Here is a 15,319-nt window from a genome sequence, read left to right on the forward strand (position 1 = left end):
TCTGACTCAAAATTCTTCTGCGTGCCAACCCTAATTTTTTGAGAACATGTTACGCCTACTTGATATCTCTTAAGGTGTACGTATTTGAAGAACCTTGAAGAAATAATAAAATTCATTCGAGCGACAAAAACACGGTATATGATGATGTGAAAAATACTTATTTTTTAATGTATACATGTTATGTAAAATTATTTACTTATCTAAGATGCACCTACCCCGAATTTATCTGAAAAATAAAAAAGTCGATATTAAGAAAACAATTGTAAATGGAAGATTATAAGAGAGGGTTTTGTGTGCCAGCAAAAGTTACTGGCGTGCCATGTTTGGCACGCGTGCTAGCGGTTGCCCAATGGCCTATGGCATTTGGATAACAGCGAAGAAAAATAAAACGGGTTATATTCATGGATTTTCAAGAATATCAGTTATGATAACCAAAACCATAACCTCCCATGCCGCATACTAACAAGACCAAATCTGACACTGTGGTACACAGCTACATGAGTCCCAGAGGACATTCCTGATCCTTCCCCCAGCGTGAAAGTGTTCAGTCCTTAGCAGGATTTCAGCTAGCTGGAGAGAGCCACCAGCTGGGGCCTGCCGTGGACATGGCAAATTTTACTTCTTCTTTGCAAAACCTAAGACAAAACTGTCTTCTAATTATAGATCTCAATCTCCCCCCAGTTTTATATTTGATACATATATTTTAATTGACAATAAAATTAGTATTTCAGGTGGATTAAACATAAATTTGTAATTAAAAAGTAGTTCTTCTGTGTAGCATAGACTTTTGGTTCTGAGCTATGTGGATTGAAGTGAGCGATTCTGATAAAATGAGGCGAATCCTGATGATTTAGCAAGAGAATATTTTTTTTTTTGGAATGTTCAAGTATTTTCCTCATTCACTATTTCACTTTGAATTCTTATTATACAGAAACATAACATTATTCTGTTCGAAAATGCTAATGTAACTACATGTCCAGCCAGTGGTAAAGAGAATATATTTGTATATTAAGACATTTATCCCAAATGATTTTCTTTTATTTATCCTCAACTTACATTAACATTTTATAAAACCATCGGTTAGACTACATTAAGTATTTCTAAAATATTAATTTAACAGTGTATATTGTCAACTATTTGGAAGTGACATGAAGCACCTCCTTTATAGTCAAGGAACATAATATATTTAAGTTGAATCAAAATTAAATAAAATAACTGTTTTAAAAATATAGATTGCTGAAATCACGTATATTCGTGTTTCCTTCATTTGGAATTTTGGAATTTGGAAAATGATTACAAGGAAGAAATTTTATTTTTTTTCATGACATATTGGTTATTAGGGTGATATGTGATGAAATTATTAGACATCAGATTCCTGTTTACTCTGGTCTACATGTGACTACAGAAAAATATACAGTATGTTAAGAAATTTAAGATGTTTTTCTTTGCCCATTTTTTTCAATTAACTTATTTATGCTGTTTTTCATTTATTAATTTTACACACTATCTTATCTCTTTATTTTAAGAAATTTTAAGATTGAAGTAGTGATAAAATCATTGCTTACTGAAGCAAGTAGACATTGGGTCCAGCTAGGCACATTAGCAAGATGTTACACACTGCATACTTTTAATAATGATCATTTAGAAGATAATTTTAGCATCCACACAAGGGAAAAATGGATTTTTGATGAGTTCTTATATGACCATATGTGGTATTAGTCAGTGTGAGGTATTGCTAGCAAGCTCATTGCTTTCAAAAATCAAAGTTAAATGGTTCATCTATCATCAGAATTTGTGTCTGGGCGACTTGTCTGAACATCAGTATGATTTATGGTTTGAATTGGAGGAGTCAACCATGCATGTTTCTTAGTTTATCGTTTTATGCTGTCTTCAATTAAATGTCTATAAACACAGCGATGGCTTTATGACATTGTCCATCAATAAGGACTATCAGATTTTGCATGAGAATATGTAATTTTCAGAAAAATAATGACCTTTTGACTTCTCTATGCCCTGTTGTTCCTATTATATACATGTATACATGCAGTATTTCTTTATAGAAAATTTTATTACCCAATTTTTCTTTTCATATGAAATCATCACTTACTTTATAGAATATTCTCAATTATTATTTAAGACTTTAAACATATACTGAATGAACAAATTATGATAATAATTGAAGCTGAAGATACAGCTCTCTGGCACATCATATCTTAAATGCATTTATGGGAATGCAAAAATAGCAAAGAAGAACATATTTGAACATTTTCTCGCATGCTGATTCAATTTTCAATTGTTTTGTGGAATCAAAAGGGTTTAAACAGGACTTCGCTAAGCAAAAATAATGTATATGATACAATTAAATTAAATTATTCCACATAAAGGATGAATCCTGCAAAGCCTTGTGTTCTCATTTTCTCCAGAACATTGAATAATGATACTTTCAGTCTTCATATTTACGAATGTGGTATATGGTATTCACACTGGCGGCTTATGGAGGCTGACTCATTTTCTGTGTAGCTCTGCCCTGATATTGCTGTTGACAGCAATGCATTGTAAAAAAGAATTAGTATTCTAGTTCTTAAAGCCATGTTGAATAGCTTTTCAGCCTATTTCCTAATAAAAAACACAACCTAAAGGTTTTTATATAACAAATCATCTGCATGTAGCTTAAGGAAAGCAGAAATGAGACAATTAAGGTAGGTGGAGATATAAATTTAAACAAACATATTTTTGTGTGTACACAATGGATGCATAGATCTGGCTTTCTGTGGTAGCGACCAAGTTCTTTTTCTTCCATCATATAACAAAAAGTAGCACATATGTGGCAGGTAAGTGAGACCACCAATCAATGGTTATCAAGGTTCACGTCACAGTATTGGGAGCTCATTAAGGTTCGGGTACAGCCACAGATGGAATCTCATATGTCATTACACATTTTGAAAACTCATTTTATTTCTCCACTATAAATTAGCAGCAGTTGAATCTATGCATAAATTGTCTAGATATTGAAACCAAAAATGACCTTTGACTTCAATTATCTAGATAATTCAAGCAAGGGAAAATTACATATAGGAATGAAACTACAAGACACCATTCCAAATAGTCAAAAATGCCTAGCTATATAGGGGAAATGTTGTGCATGCTCTAAATTCTGCATTATTGGAAAATTATAAATAGTTATAAAATTGCCATGGGCCATGTTGAGGCACATATATGAATATTTATAAATATTGTTTTTCTCGCTATTGCAATGGTATTGGCATGCTACCCAGTGCACTTATTTCCATCAGATAGTCTAAATAAATCTGAAGACATTCTGGAAAATGGAGATTTCCAGGATATTTCTAAAGTTTAGAATTTTAATTTTAATGACATCTCCAGGAAAATTTTATCAGTAACAAAAATATGATTTGTAATGCAATGATATTATTTAGCATGAACCTTATTTTTTCAACTCAGTGTTTTCCACACTGTAATGTGTGGCTATATTCTCTGAGGCCCAATTGTTCTGATAGAACATTTTAATTTTGCATTTTTGTAATATCTAACAGAAGAACCAGTTCTAAATATAAATTATTTTTTGTAAATCTTATTGAAAGTTATTCATAAAAATATTTTAGTTTCTTCATAACTATTTCTCAGACTTGGCTCTAGGTAATTTTCTCAAAGAGAATATTTATTCACCTTAAAAGAAGAAGTTACATCTTTTGATTTGAAAAACTGTGGGCTAAATAAGTGTTTATTCCTTTAAAAAGATAACTTAAAAATAGTATGTATCATTTAAGCATACATAAACCTAGAAGTGAAGCATTTAAAATAGTCACTCTGTTCTTAATCAGTGAATTTTCCAAATATCCAAGTTTGTTTTCGATGTTGTATTTTTAAAGAAATATTTGTAATGACTATTGGAATATAAATATAAGCACTTGGCATTTGGGGGCAATGATCTCAAATGTTTTCTTTTTGTTCTTAAGATAGCACTTATTCTTTTAATAGTATTGATTCAGTGCTGAATCGCTGAAATTTTTTAAAATGAATAGATAAAATAAAAATTAAACTACCTTAAACAATCATTGTGTGTGTGTGTGTGTGTGTGTGTGTGTGTGTGTGTGTGTTGTGAACATTTGCTATACTTTGGTTTATAAAATTTACATCATTTCTTGTTTCTTAACTTAATGTCATCTAGTTTTTTCTGTTATTCAAAGTTCTTTATAAAAATCATTTTGAATAATTTTTTGAATTCTCTATATATAATCTAATCTTGAAGTAACTAAACAATTTTCTTATTATTCATTTTTTTCATTTATTTACATAGGAAAATAACATTTATAATCCTCTGTGTCAAATTATGAAGACCTGGACAGATATGTAAAAATGTATAGTAACACTTGTGTTAATTGAATACTTTTTATGTAACGTGATATCACTAATTTCTTTTTTTATTTATTTTTGTTTTTTTATTTTTATTGATTTCAGAGAGGAAGGGAGAGGGAGAGAGAGATAGAAACATCAATGATGAGAGAATCATTGATCGGCTGCCTCTTTCATGCCCCACACTGGGGATCAAATCCACAACCCGGACATGTGTCCCCACCAGAGATCGAGCCATGATCTCCTGGTTCACAGGTCAATGCTCAACCACCAAGCCACGCTGGCAAGGGTCACTAATTTCTTAAAGCAACTGTAGATTTTTGCCACAATTTAAGGACATACTCTCTAGATATTTAAAATTCCAGCAAAAGAACTGATGTTAGTGCTTCATGATGTAAAATTTTCAATGGTCTTCAGCCATTCTTTCTGCCATCTATATTTTATCAGAGAGAAATAATTTTAATATCTTTGTCCTCCCCTCTTACTATCCTCACTGTATTTTTCCTTGGTACTCAGGATGCTCTCTCTGTATTTATGTTGTTAGGGAAATACCCTCTCAGTTAAAGAAATGCCACTTTTTGAGACTGTGAGCATGAGTGAAAAACTCATATCATAACTTTGAATCAACGGAAACACGTAAGTACCAGTAAGTCATACTATACATTTTCAAAAGCCTTAACAAATGTAATCCACTCCACTCTTGGTTGTATTTAAATCTAATGCACTTTATAGAAGATCCAAAAGAAGCATTCCCTCCATGAATATACAGGAGATACCTGTTAACAATTGAAACTAAAATGTTTGTGTTCGATAGAAATTGTTTTTCTGAAATGATTTGTGTACTGAAGAAGCGAAGTAGAATCACATCTTGGGCTACATTTATTTTTGAACAGACTAGCAACTTCAAAACTGTTTTCATAATTTCTGAGAAAAGGATATTTTTTTATATATGTAAAGATGTTGACATAGGTATAATATATACTCTTGAAAAACTAACTTTTTTATATACCCATTTTCCCCAAATATGATTTTCAGATGACATCCAGGATAAATTGATGTATTCCCATCAGAAATTTACATAAGTGGACAAATTATTGGTAAGAATTCTTGGGTATCAATTTATATATTATGCATTCTTACTTTCAAGACTTAACGAACTGCTGAAAATACATGACCCAGATAGAAATTGTTTCAAAAATAGGAGAGATACTAAAAATAATGTTGATTGCTTCATAAGAACTAGTCTCTCACTAAAAGCATTCTGAAAAAACTGTTTTTTGGAAGTTTCTTTTGTGTGTACAAGAGAAGTCTTGGGATATAGGGCTGTAATGTGTCTGCTCAGCTATATTGATCTCTTTATTAAACTCAGTTGTTTCTCCATCTTGCCTCCAGTCTCTTCCTGACTTTTATATCAAGCGCGGAATTTAACTGTGCATTTCTGTGTTGAAATTTTAATATGCAATGATATTGCAGTTGATTCAGCCATAGGGAATGCATAAAACTACATGAAAATTATATGATCACAGAGGCAAAACCAAACCCTTAGGAAAGACAATTGTTTTAGAAAGGTTAACCATGTTCTTTCCTTTTTAGCTTCAGAGTCATCATACCCAGAGTTCCTCTATCCTCTATTGTTTCTCAAGGGGACAAAAAAAGGAAAACTTTTTTTATGGTGTAATATTTACATCCTCCTTTAGGTCTGTGATGATGACCTATTCTTCCTGGTTTTTAGTAGGGCTTGGTAAAATGAAAAGGATTCATTTCATTATAGGTTTTTTGGGTGTTTTTTTCTTTGTGGATAGACACGCTCCTTTTAGGAGCTATTTATTTATTTAATAAGGCCTTTATTTTCAAGAAAAAAGTCTGGATATTTTCAAAGCCATAATTTACTTACAGTCAGAGAGCATTTGGAAATAGGTACCGATGAAGGGCCCATGTAGTTTGTGTCGAGTACGTCTTAGGAGTTGTGGTGTCATGATAACCAGCCGGAGTGTGAGTTTTTCATAGGTTCGTACCTGTGATTCGATCAGACTCATTGAAGTAAAGGGTGTGTACAAGCCCTTGTTTGTTGAAGATGAGATAAACGTTAAACACAGAAGAACGAAATAGCAAAATGCTTTTTCTTAGCTATCACCAGATGAAAAAGGAGTCATCTGGCATAATTATTCATGGTCCTACAGTGTCCTCTCTGCCTTATGTAATAAGGGCCTTCTATGTGACCAGGTCTGCTGTCTTCCGGTATGACCAGAATCATATAATGGAAGTGAGAGTTCTAGTAAACTCTGTACATTTATACCTGTCTCTCTTAGACCCACCCACTTGGGCCCACTGGATCTTAAAGGTGAACAAAATATAATGGTTATGTTTTGCAACCGGCCCAGATGTTTGGCATGTTTTTTGCAAATGCTTCTGCTCTGCTCTGATTCCTAGAATGTTTTCCAGTCTTGAGTCCATTTTTAGTTCAGAACTCCTCTTCTGCCCTTTGTTCTAAATGTTTCTATTTCTTTTTTCCTTATTCCTCTTTACAGACTGGCTATCATTCAATAAACCACTGTCACAGACTTTATTTCCTTTGATTAGGAATCTCTGTCTTTCCTAGAATTTCTTTAGGACCTCATCTTTCCCTGGTGTGTTACACATTTGGATAATATTATGTATTAAAATAAATATGGAAAGAATACTTTTTTATCAACCATTCTCCGGAGTGATTCTCTTGACATATATGAGTGGGTAGTCTCTGCCAGTAAAGATACACATGTATTTCTCTGTATAAGCAAACAATGATCCTACTTTTACTAGACTGTAATTTTCATGCAGGCAGGGATTTTTGACAATTTGTTTTTTGATGTACCCCAACCATCTAGAATAGTTTCTGGTTTATATATTAGCCACTCAATAAATATTTGTCAAATAAACCAGTGTGATATTAAGCACACATCTGTTCATAATTTTCTGCATACATTTATCTCTATGTAAATAGAAAAGAGGGCATGCAGGGAACTGAAAAAAACAGACAGTCCCGAAAAATGGCAGATGCATAAAACTACAAGATCTAACGTATTAGCCCCTTTAGTCCAAAATCATAACCAGAGAAGATCATGATCCAACGGTATTTTGTAAGACAGTAGATTAACCAAGAGTTCTGAGGAAGGGTAATTGCATGGACTTAACCCCTCATGTCTTGAAAGAGAAAAACCATGGGAGACTTACTAATTATAATAGAAGGTTAGTAAGAAATAACAAACAGTAAACCAAGGCATGCCATTCTTTCCTGTCATTTCTGGATTTGGCAGGGAAGAAGCAGCATGATGATAGGCAAGAGAGAGTGAAAAGATGAAGGCAATATATCTACCTTAGGGCATTAGGACAACCCAGACTCCCCTCATGGATGAAGCCTAGAGTTGCAGTTGGAGAAACACAAAAGTGGTTCTCACTATGTTGACTCTAACTAGATCCTTGGGAAGATGGCAGACTGCATGTGGGATGACTAAGAATTAGAATTTGATTTGATTTTGGTCCTGCTTATTTAAGAATTGGACTATTTGGCTCTTAACAAACAAGGAACCGTCTCAGAGGCTTCTTATGGGTCCAGGATATGCCTTTGCAAAACAGAACAGAGACAGTGGGAGCCTGGAATGAGATATATAGGTTATCTCTTGTCACCTGCACAATCCAGAGAAATAGCGACTACTAATCTCATAGCAAAGAGGGTAAAGCTGAAGTCCAGAGGTGGTAACACAACCTGGAAGGTCAAATAGTTGGCCAGTAACAGAAGCTCTTAAAGATCAAAGGACTCCTAGCCTTTCCAACCGAGTAAATATTGATTATTGCAAAATGAATAGAGTAACAGATGCCACTTATTGCTGCTGTCCATTTCACGTACCTGTCAATTGTTATCTGTGTGCACAATTAATACAAACATAAGAGAAAAACAAATGCAAGAGAAACAACTTGTTTTTTCTGCCTTTGAACTCAGAGGTAGTTTATAAACACAAAAAACCCTAAGCAGTCCTTCATTTGTGTGAGGTTTTCATATCACATGAATTTGTTTGCTTTCACAGGTTTTAGTTTTTAAGAAATTAAAGATTTTGTATTAAAATGCCTGTATAGTCTCCAACTCATTTATTAAAAAAATGATTTTAGTCTCTGCTCGAAGCCAAGCAGAGTTCTTGATGCTGGGAACACAGTAGTGAACAAAACAGAAAAACCTATGTCCTATAGAACTTACATCCTAGTGATATTAACAAAAAGACAATCATAATCTAAATCGGTAAACTATAAGGTAAATGCCGATAAGTACATGGAGAATAATAAACTAGGGGAGTTGAGAGTGGTGTATTTCTATTATAAAATGGTAATAAATGAGCTTATAGTCAAGTGACCTTTCTTTGCTGTTACTTTTTAGCTTTGTATTTAAATGATCAATTAGAATGCCGTGCTATGTGCCTTTCATTTCTCCATCCTGATTACTTTGAGCTTTCTTCTTTCCCACCTGGCAGGTACTGATCACATGGGCTGCGTAGAGCCGCCACTGCCCTTAGGTTTGGGGTGGCGTGCTGCCAATGGGAAGTATCTGCGGCAGATCAGAGTCTGAGAAAGGAGTGAAGTATTTATGCCCCTGATGGTTTGCGGTGGGTTGGCTGCGGCCCTCTGCTGAAGCTCTCAACTTTTCTCAAGTGTCCTTCTCATCCAAACCACATTTGGGGTGCTGGTAGCACCCCTTTCCTGGAAGCACCAGGCTCAGGAGTGACAGGTAGGGCTACCTTTCTCTTGCTACCAACCTTTGTTTGTTTGTTTTTTAAATACCAGCCACAAGCCCTGGTTGGGTAGCTCCGTTGGTTAGAGCATCCTCCCAATACACCAGGTTTTGGCTTTGATCCCTGGTCAAGGCACACACAAGGATCAACCAATGTAAATAAGTGGAACAACAACAAATTGTCAGTGAGGATGTGAAGGTGAGGACACTAACTTCTAAGTCCTCATAATCTGTTAGCAGTAACTGACAAAGAGAGTAGTTAGCACGATGCAGTGGAGTTACTCTTATATAAATGTGTTAAAACAGAGAGTGTGGGAAGCATAAGAAAAAAGTTCCAAGGAACAAGACATAGAGGTACTTGTAAAGGTTTTGAACATGTTAAAGAAATGGAAACAGTTTTAATAAGATGTTGAGGGTAACAAATCAGGTAGGAGGACAGAAGAACATGCTAACATGGCAATAGCTCTTTTGAAAATATTTCATTTATTGGAAATAAATGCACCACGGTAGAGACCATCAATATTGAATGAGATGTTGTGCCTCCACTCCGGGGTAAGCTATTAAAAGGAACAAGGGTCATCTATGCAGACTATCATGGGCTGAATTCCAGGACATAAACTTCGGCAAAACAAACCAGTCAATACACACATAAATAAGATAGAACTGTGCGTAGATGGTGCAAACTTTTATCTTGGAAAGGAGGAGGTGTATGTATTATAATAAATAATCAATGAATGATAAACCAAAATTTCTCAAAAATGGCTCCCTGAGGGTAGTGACTTAACCATACAGAGAAAAGTGATATCAAATGATTTATACAATAGGACAAAAAATGACTGCAAGGAAATCATAAGCTGTCTTTAGTAATCATAGTGTCAGTAATAACGTAGTTAGTGTAATCCTGAAACTGTCATACAGTGATAGATAGAGCAAATAAGTATTAATGTTAATGTGTCTAGGAACCAAGAATGTCAGCAAAAAAAAAAAAAATCCAAATAAATATAAAATCAATACTTTATTTAAACACCTATATTTCTAAATTTGAATTGAAAATCAGTGATTGCTTGATTTGTTTTCTCTTGAAAAATAGTATCTCTGCCTCCAATCAATATAAAGACCCCAAAGCAATTACCAGCTCAGTCCTATATGCACCCCAGGTTCAAGAGCACAGCCTTTAAATATCATTATTACCCCCAAACTAGGGATATTTAGGGGAGTGGTTGATTGCTGGTATACAGACATGGATGTTCAAGATGAGGCTAGATAACCTGTTGCATTGGAAAAAGAGGAAACTATAGAAGATTCCCGAGGTTATAGCAAAAGGATGGAAGCCCCTGCCTCTCTAAGAAGGCTGGGATTTGCCATCACTGTCTGCGTCTGTGGTCCTGTAATCACTGAATGTGGGATGTGAAATAGCAATGGCAAGGGCTGGCGGGGAGGGGAAAGGGAACCCTCGTGCACTGCTGGTGGCAGTGCAGACGCGTGCAGGCCCTATGGAAAACAGTACGGAGTTTCTTTAAAAAATTAAAAATGGAACAGACATCTGACCCAGTGAACCCACTTCTAGGAATATATCCTAAGAAACTCAAAACAACAAGGAGATAGATGCAACCCTATGTTCATAGCAGCATTATTTACAATAGCTAAGATCTGGAAACAGTCCAAGTACCCATCAATAGATGAATGGATAAAAAAGCTGTGGTACATCTACACAATGGAATACTATGAAGCTGTAAAAAGAAGAAACTCTTACTCTTTGAGACAGCATGGAGGGACTTGGAGAATATTAGCACAACCCACAGACATAGACAATAGTGTGATGAAGGCCTAGGATGGGGGCAGGTGGAGAGGGTCAGTGGGGTAAAAGGGTACATCTGCGATACTTTTAACAATAAGATGAATTAAAAAATAGAGATATAAATAAATGGCAGGGACAAATTAATTAATTTGCACAGCCCAGTGAAAAATTCAAAATGCTAGAAATAAAGTTTTCTTAAAGGCACTAGAAACAAGGGTTCCTTTCTTCTGGGAAAGGAAAAGGCTTGAAGCCAACTCAGAGGGGATCACTCCAACCAAAATACACATTTGAGCATAAAAGTTAAAAGAACAGGAGTTGATTGAAATACAGAAAAATATTTAAATCTAAACCATAATTTTATATGAAAAGTAACCCTCATTGGTTATTATTGGGGAGTGCTAGGAGACTAACATTCTGAATACGAGTAAATAAAGCGAGACTGTGAAACATTTATTCTGTCTTCCTATAAAACTGTAACAGAGTAGTCAAATTATTGACAATGGAGAATACTTAGTAAAAGAATGCCAGATAATAATGAAGAAATAGAATGCCACCGTTTTATAATCCACAATAAAATGATGGATTTAGACAATGATCATTAGTGGCTGAGAAAATTCTTAGTTGTAAAGTTGATGAAAAATTTAAACTTAGTCAGACTGATCGAGCTTAACATAATAGAAAAAGTAACAACAAACTTCTATGGGTCTTCGAATATGATACCATAGGGAGTACTCAATGCCATCTACGAATTTTTTCTTTTTTTCTTTTTTTTTTTTAATATATATTTTATTGATTTTTTACAGAGAGAAGGGGAGAGAGATAGAGAGTTAGAAACATCGATGAGAGAGAGACATCGATCAGCTGCCTCCTGCACATCTCCCACCGGGGATGTGCCCGCAACCCAGGTACACGCCCTTGACCGGAATCGAACCTGGGACCCTTCAGTCCGCAGGCCGACGCTCTATCCACTGAGCCAAACCGGTTTCGGCTACGAATTTTTTCAAATAAACGAGTAATTGCCCTGGCTGGCTTGGCTCAGTGGATAGAGCGTCGGCCTGCGGACTGAAGGGTCCCAGGTTCGATTCCGGTCAAGGGCGTGTACCTGGGTTGCGGGCACATCCCCGGTGGGAGATGTGCAGGAGGCAGCTGATCGATGTCTCTCTCTCATCGATGTTTCTAACTCTCTCTCTCTCTCCCTCTCCCTCCTCTCTGAAATCAATTAAAATATATTTAACAACATAAAAAAATAAATGAGTAACTAAATAGACAAATAGCCTCTACATCTAAATGTCATTTAAAGACATTAGCGAAGTCCGAGAAAACTGTTACATACCTCAGGAAGCAGAGAGCAAAATCTAGAATGTGGCAAATTCTGCAGGACTATTGGGCAGTTTCCTACTACTCCATATTCACAAGCAGTGGAACTGGACAATTATTCAATGACTTTTGGACTTCAGGAGTAAATCACTCATAGGGAAGGAAAGGGATTAGGGAAGAATGGTTTAGTATGCTTCTTAAGACTCCATATTCACTAGCAGCATTTACATGCTTGTAATTGTTCAAAAGCTCTCTCCTCGCCCTGACCAGTTTGGCTCAGTGGCTAGAGCTCAGTGGCTTGGGGACTGAAGGGTCCCAGGTTCGATTCCAGTCCAGGGCATGTACCTTGGTTGCGGGCACATCCCCAGTAAGGGGTGTGCAGGTGTGCAGGAGGCAGCTGATCAATGTTTCTCTCTCATTGATGTTTCTAACTCTCTTTCTCCCTTCCTCTCTGTAAAAAATCAATAAAATATATTTTTAAAAAACCTAAAGCTCTCTCCTCTTCCAGACCTTAACTGCACAGGCTGGGACCATGTTACCTTGTTAACAGCTCTATCTCCAACACCATGTAGAGTCCATAGGACATAGGGGTGCTTTATTATTTTTTTAAAATATATTTTATTGATTTTTTACAGAGAGGAAGGGAGAGACATAGAGAGTTAGAAACATCGATGAGAGAGAGACATCGATCAGCTGCCTCTTGCACATCTCCTCCTGGGGATGTGCCCGCAACCCAGGTACATGCCCTTGACCGGAATCGAACCTGGGACCCTTGAGTCTGCAGGCCGATGCTCTATCCACTGAGCCAAACCGGTTTCGGCAGGGGGCGGGGGTGCTTTATTAAACTCTGTCTACTAAAACAAGCAAACCAAACAAACAAGACCTGGAGGAATGAACTTATACTGAGAAATTCTGTGTCTGGGCAGAGTGCAGGACATCGATCTCCTGGACAAGCAGGAGAGCACCAGTGAGCACCCACATTTCTTTTTCATACCCATTCTATCTGCTCTTATGGCCCGAGAATGCGCTTAGTTAGTCACAACAATGCTCACAAATATGAACCATGTGAACAAAGCTTGATGGAATCCTTTCTACTGTGATATTTATACAAAAAAAAATATAGGCTTATTTTTAGTGACTTCCTCTTCCACCTGCCAATCAGGGGAATCTCTATTTATACATAGGTTTCCACTAATACAAGAATTTGCCACATTTTTATTTATTTTGCTTATCTGTCAATGCTTCCTTTGCCTAGCTTTACCCAGTTTGGTGAATCATTACTTAAAGTTTAAAAGTTAATTAATATGCCACCCCTGCTCTTACCACACCACACCAATAGGAACTAATCTCTTCTCCTATAAAATTTTGCTCAAACCTCAATTATAGTACTGTTCCCATTTGTATCATAATAATTTATTTACCTATTAGCTTTAATGAGAAGTGTATGCATTATTCTTATACACAGTTTTATCCAGAATACACAAAGCAATAACAGGAATTTAATAAATGATGGATCCTGAGTGAAAGTTATTAAAATCTAACTTCTCAATGGCAATGTTATAGATACAATTGGTCTTGATTTCACCAGGGTATTTATTAATGTCTCTAATGATTTGGGGGGGAGGACAAGATTGAAAAATGTAAACTAGATCCTTCTTTAAACTAAAAAATTGGACGTCTTTGCAATAAAACACAGATCGCAATAAAGACATACACGTGCAAATAAAAACATGTGGGTTTATGTGGATAATAAAGATGTGATATGCCTAAGAAATATTTTCACTCATGTCCAGAGGGTTCTCAATATGGTTATAAAGAAAATCTCAGGAATTTTGAAAATTTTTTATTCTCATTCTGTGGGATTATGTAATTCACAAAATATGATAAACTGTCTTTGTTAGAACATTGTATCAGTCTGGGTCCAATTAAGAGAGAGAAATCACACAGTAATTTGAACAACAAAACTTTAATATAGAAAGTTAATCAACTATATAACAAGGGATTGAGTAAAGAGGGATTGGCTAGTAGGAATTAACAAGAACTCTATAGAGTATACCAATAGCAGATATAGTATATCCTATATAATAAAAGGCTAATATGCAAATAGACCAAATGGTGGAATGACCAGTAGCTATGATGTACACTGACCACCAAGGGGCAGATGCTCAATGCAGGAGCTGCCCCCTGGTGGTCAGTGTGCTCCCACAGGGGGAGCACCGCTCAGCCAGAAGCGGGGCTCATGGCTGGCGAGTGCAGCGGTGTTGGCGGAAGCCTCTCCTGCCTCTATGGCAGCACTAAGGAACATTGGGACATGTCCACCTGCCCCTGCCTCTGTGCAGGAAGTGAGCCTAAGCCAGCAGGCAGATATCCCCCTAGGGGCCCTGGACTGCAAGAGGGCACAGGCTGAGCTGAGGGACTCTGCCTACAAGTGCATGAGTGTTGTTCACCGGGCCTCTAGTGGTATAGTAGGTGGTCTTATATGCACTAGGTAGCTAGGGCTGCCATAACCACAGGCTGGTATTGTATTATGTATTAAACAACAAAAACATATTACAGTTCTAGAGGCTGGAAGTGTGAGATTAAAGTCTGACAAGTTTGGCTCCTCCTGGGGTCTCTTTCTCCTTGGCTCACAGATAGATGGTTGTCTTCTTGTGGGACCAGACATTTGGTCAAACATTATGCTGGCTGCATCTGTGAGGGTGTTTCTAGATGAGATTAACATGTGACTTCTCAGCCTCCATAACTGCAGGAGCCAATTCCTTATAATTGTTTCTGTTTCTGTGGAGAACGCCAATACAGATTTACACCATAATTTCACTGGGTATGGATATTTGACTCCAGCTTAACATCATTTGCAATATTATATTTGTTTTAATGTGTACGGTACTGGTTTTATAGTTTTATTTGTATTTTTTAAATCCAATTAGTTTTTATTTTTATTTAAGATATTTTCACATGCCTGACCATACATTTTTAAACATTGAATTTATTGGAGTGGTATTGGTTAATAAAACCATACCGGTATACAACTCATAAGACATCATCTGTGTTTGTATTTACTATGAAATTTTTTT

This window comes from Myotis davidii, unplaced genomic scaffold (assembly GCF_000327345.1).
Source record: "Myotis davidii unplaced genomic scaffold, ASM32734v1 scaffold200, whole genome shotgun sequence".
NCBI classification, from domain to species: domain Eukaryota; kingdom Metazoa; phylum Chordata; class Mammalia; order Chiroptera; family Vespertilionidae; genus Myotis; species Myotis davidii.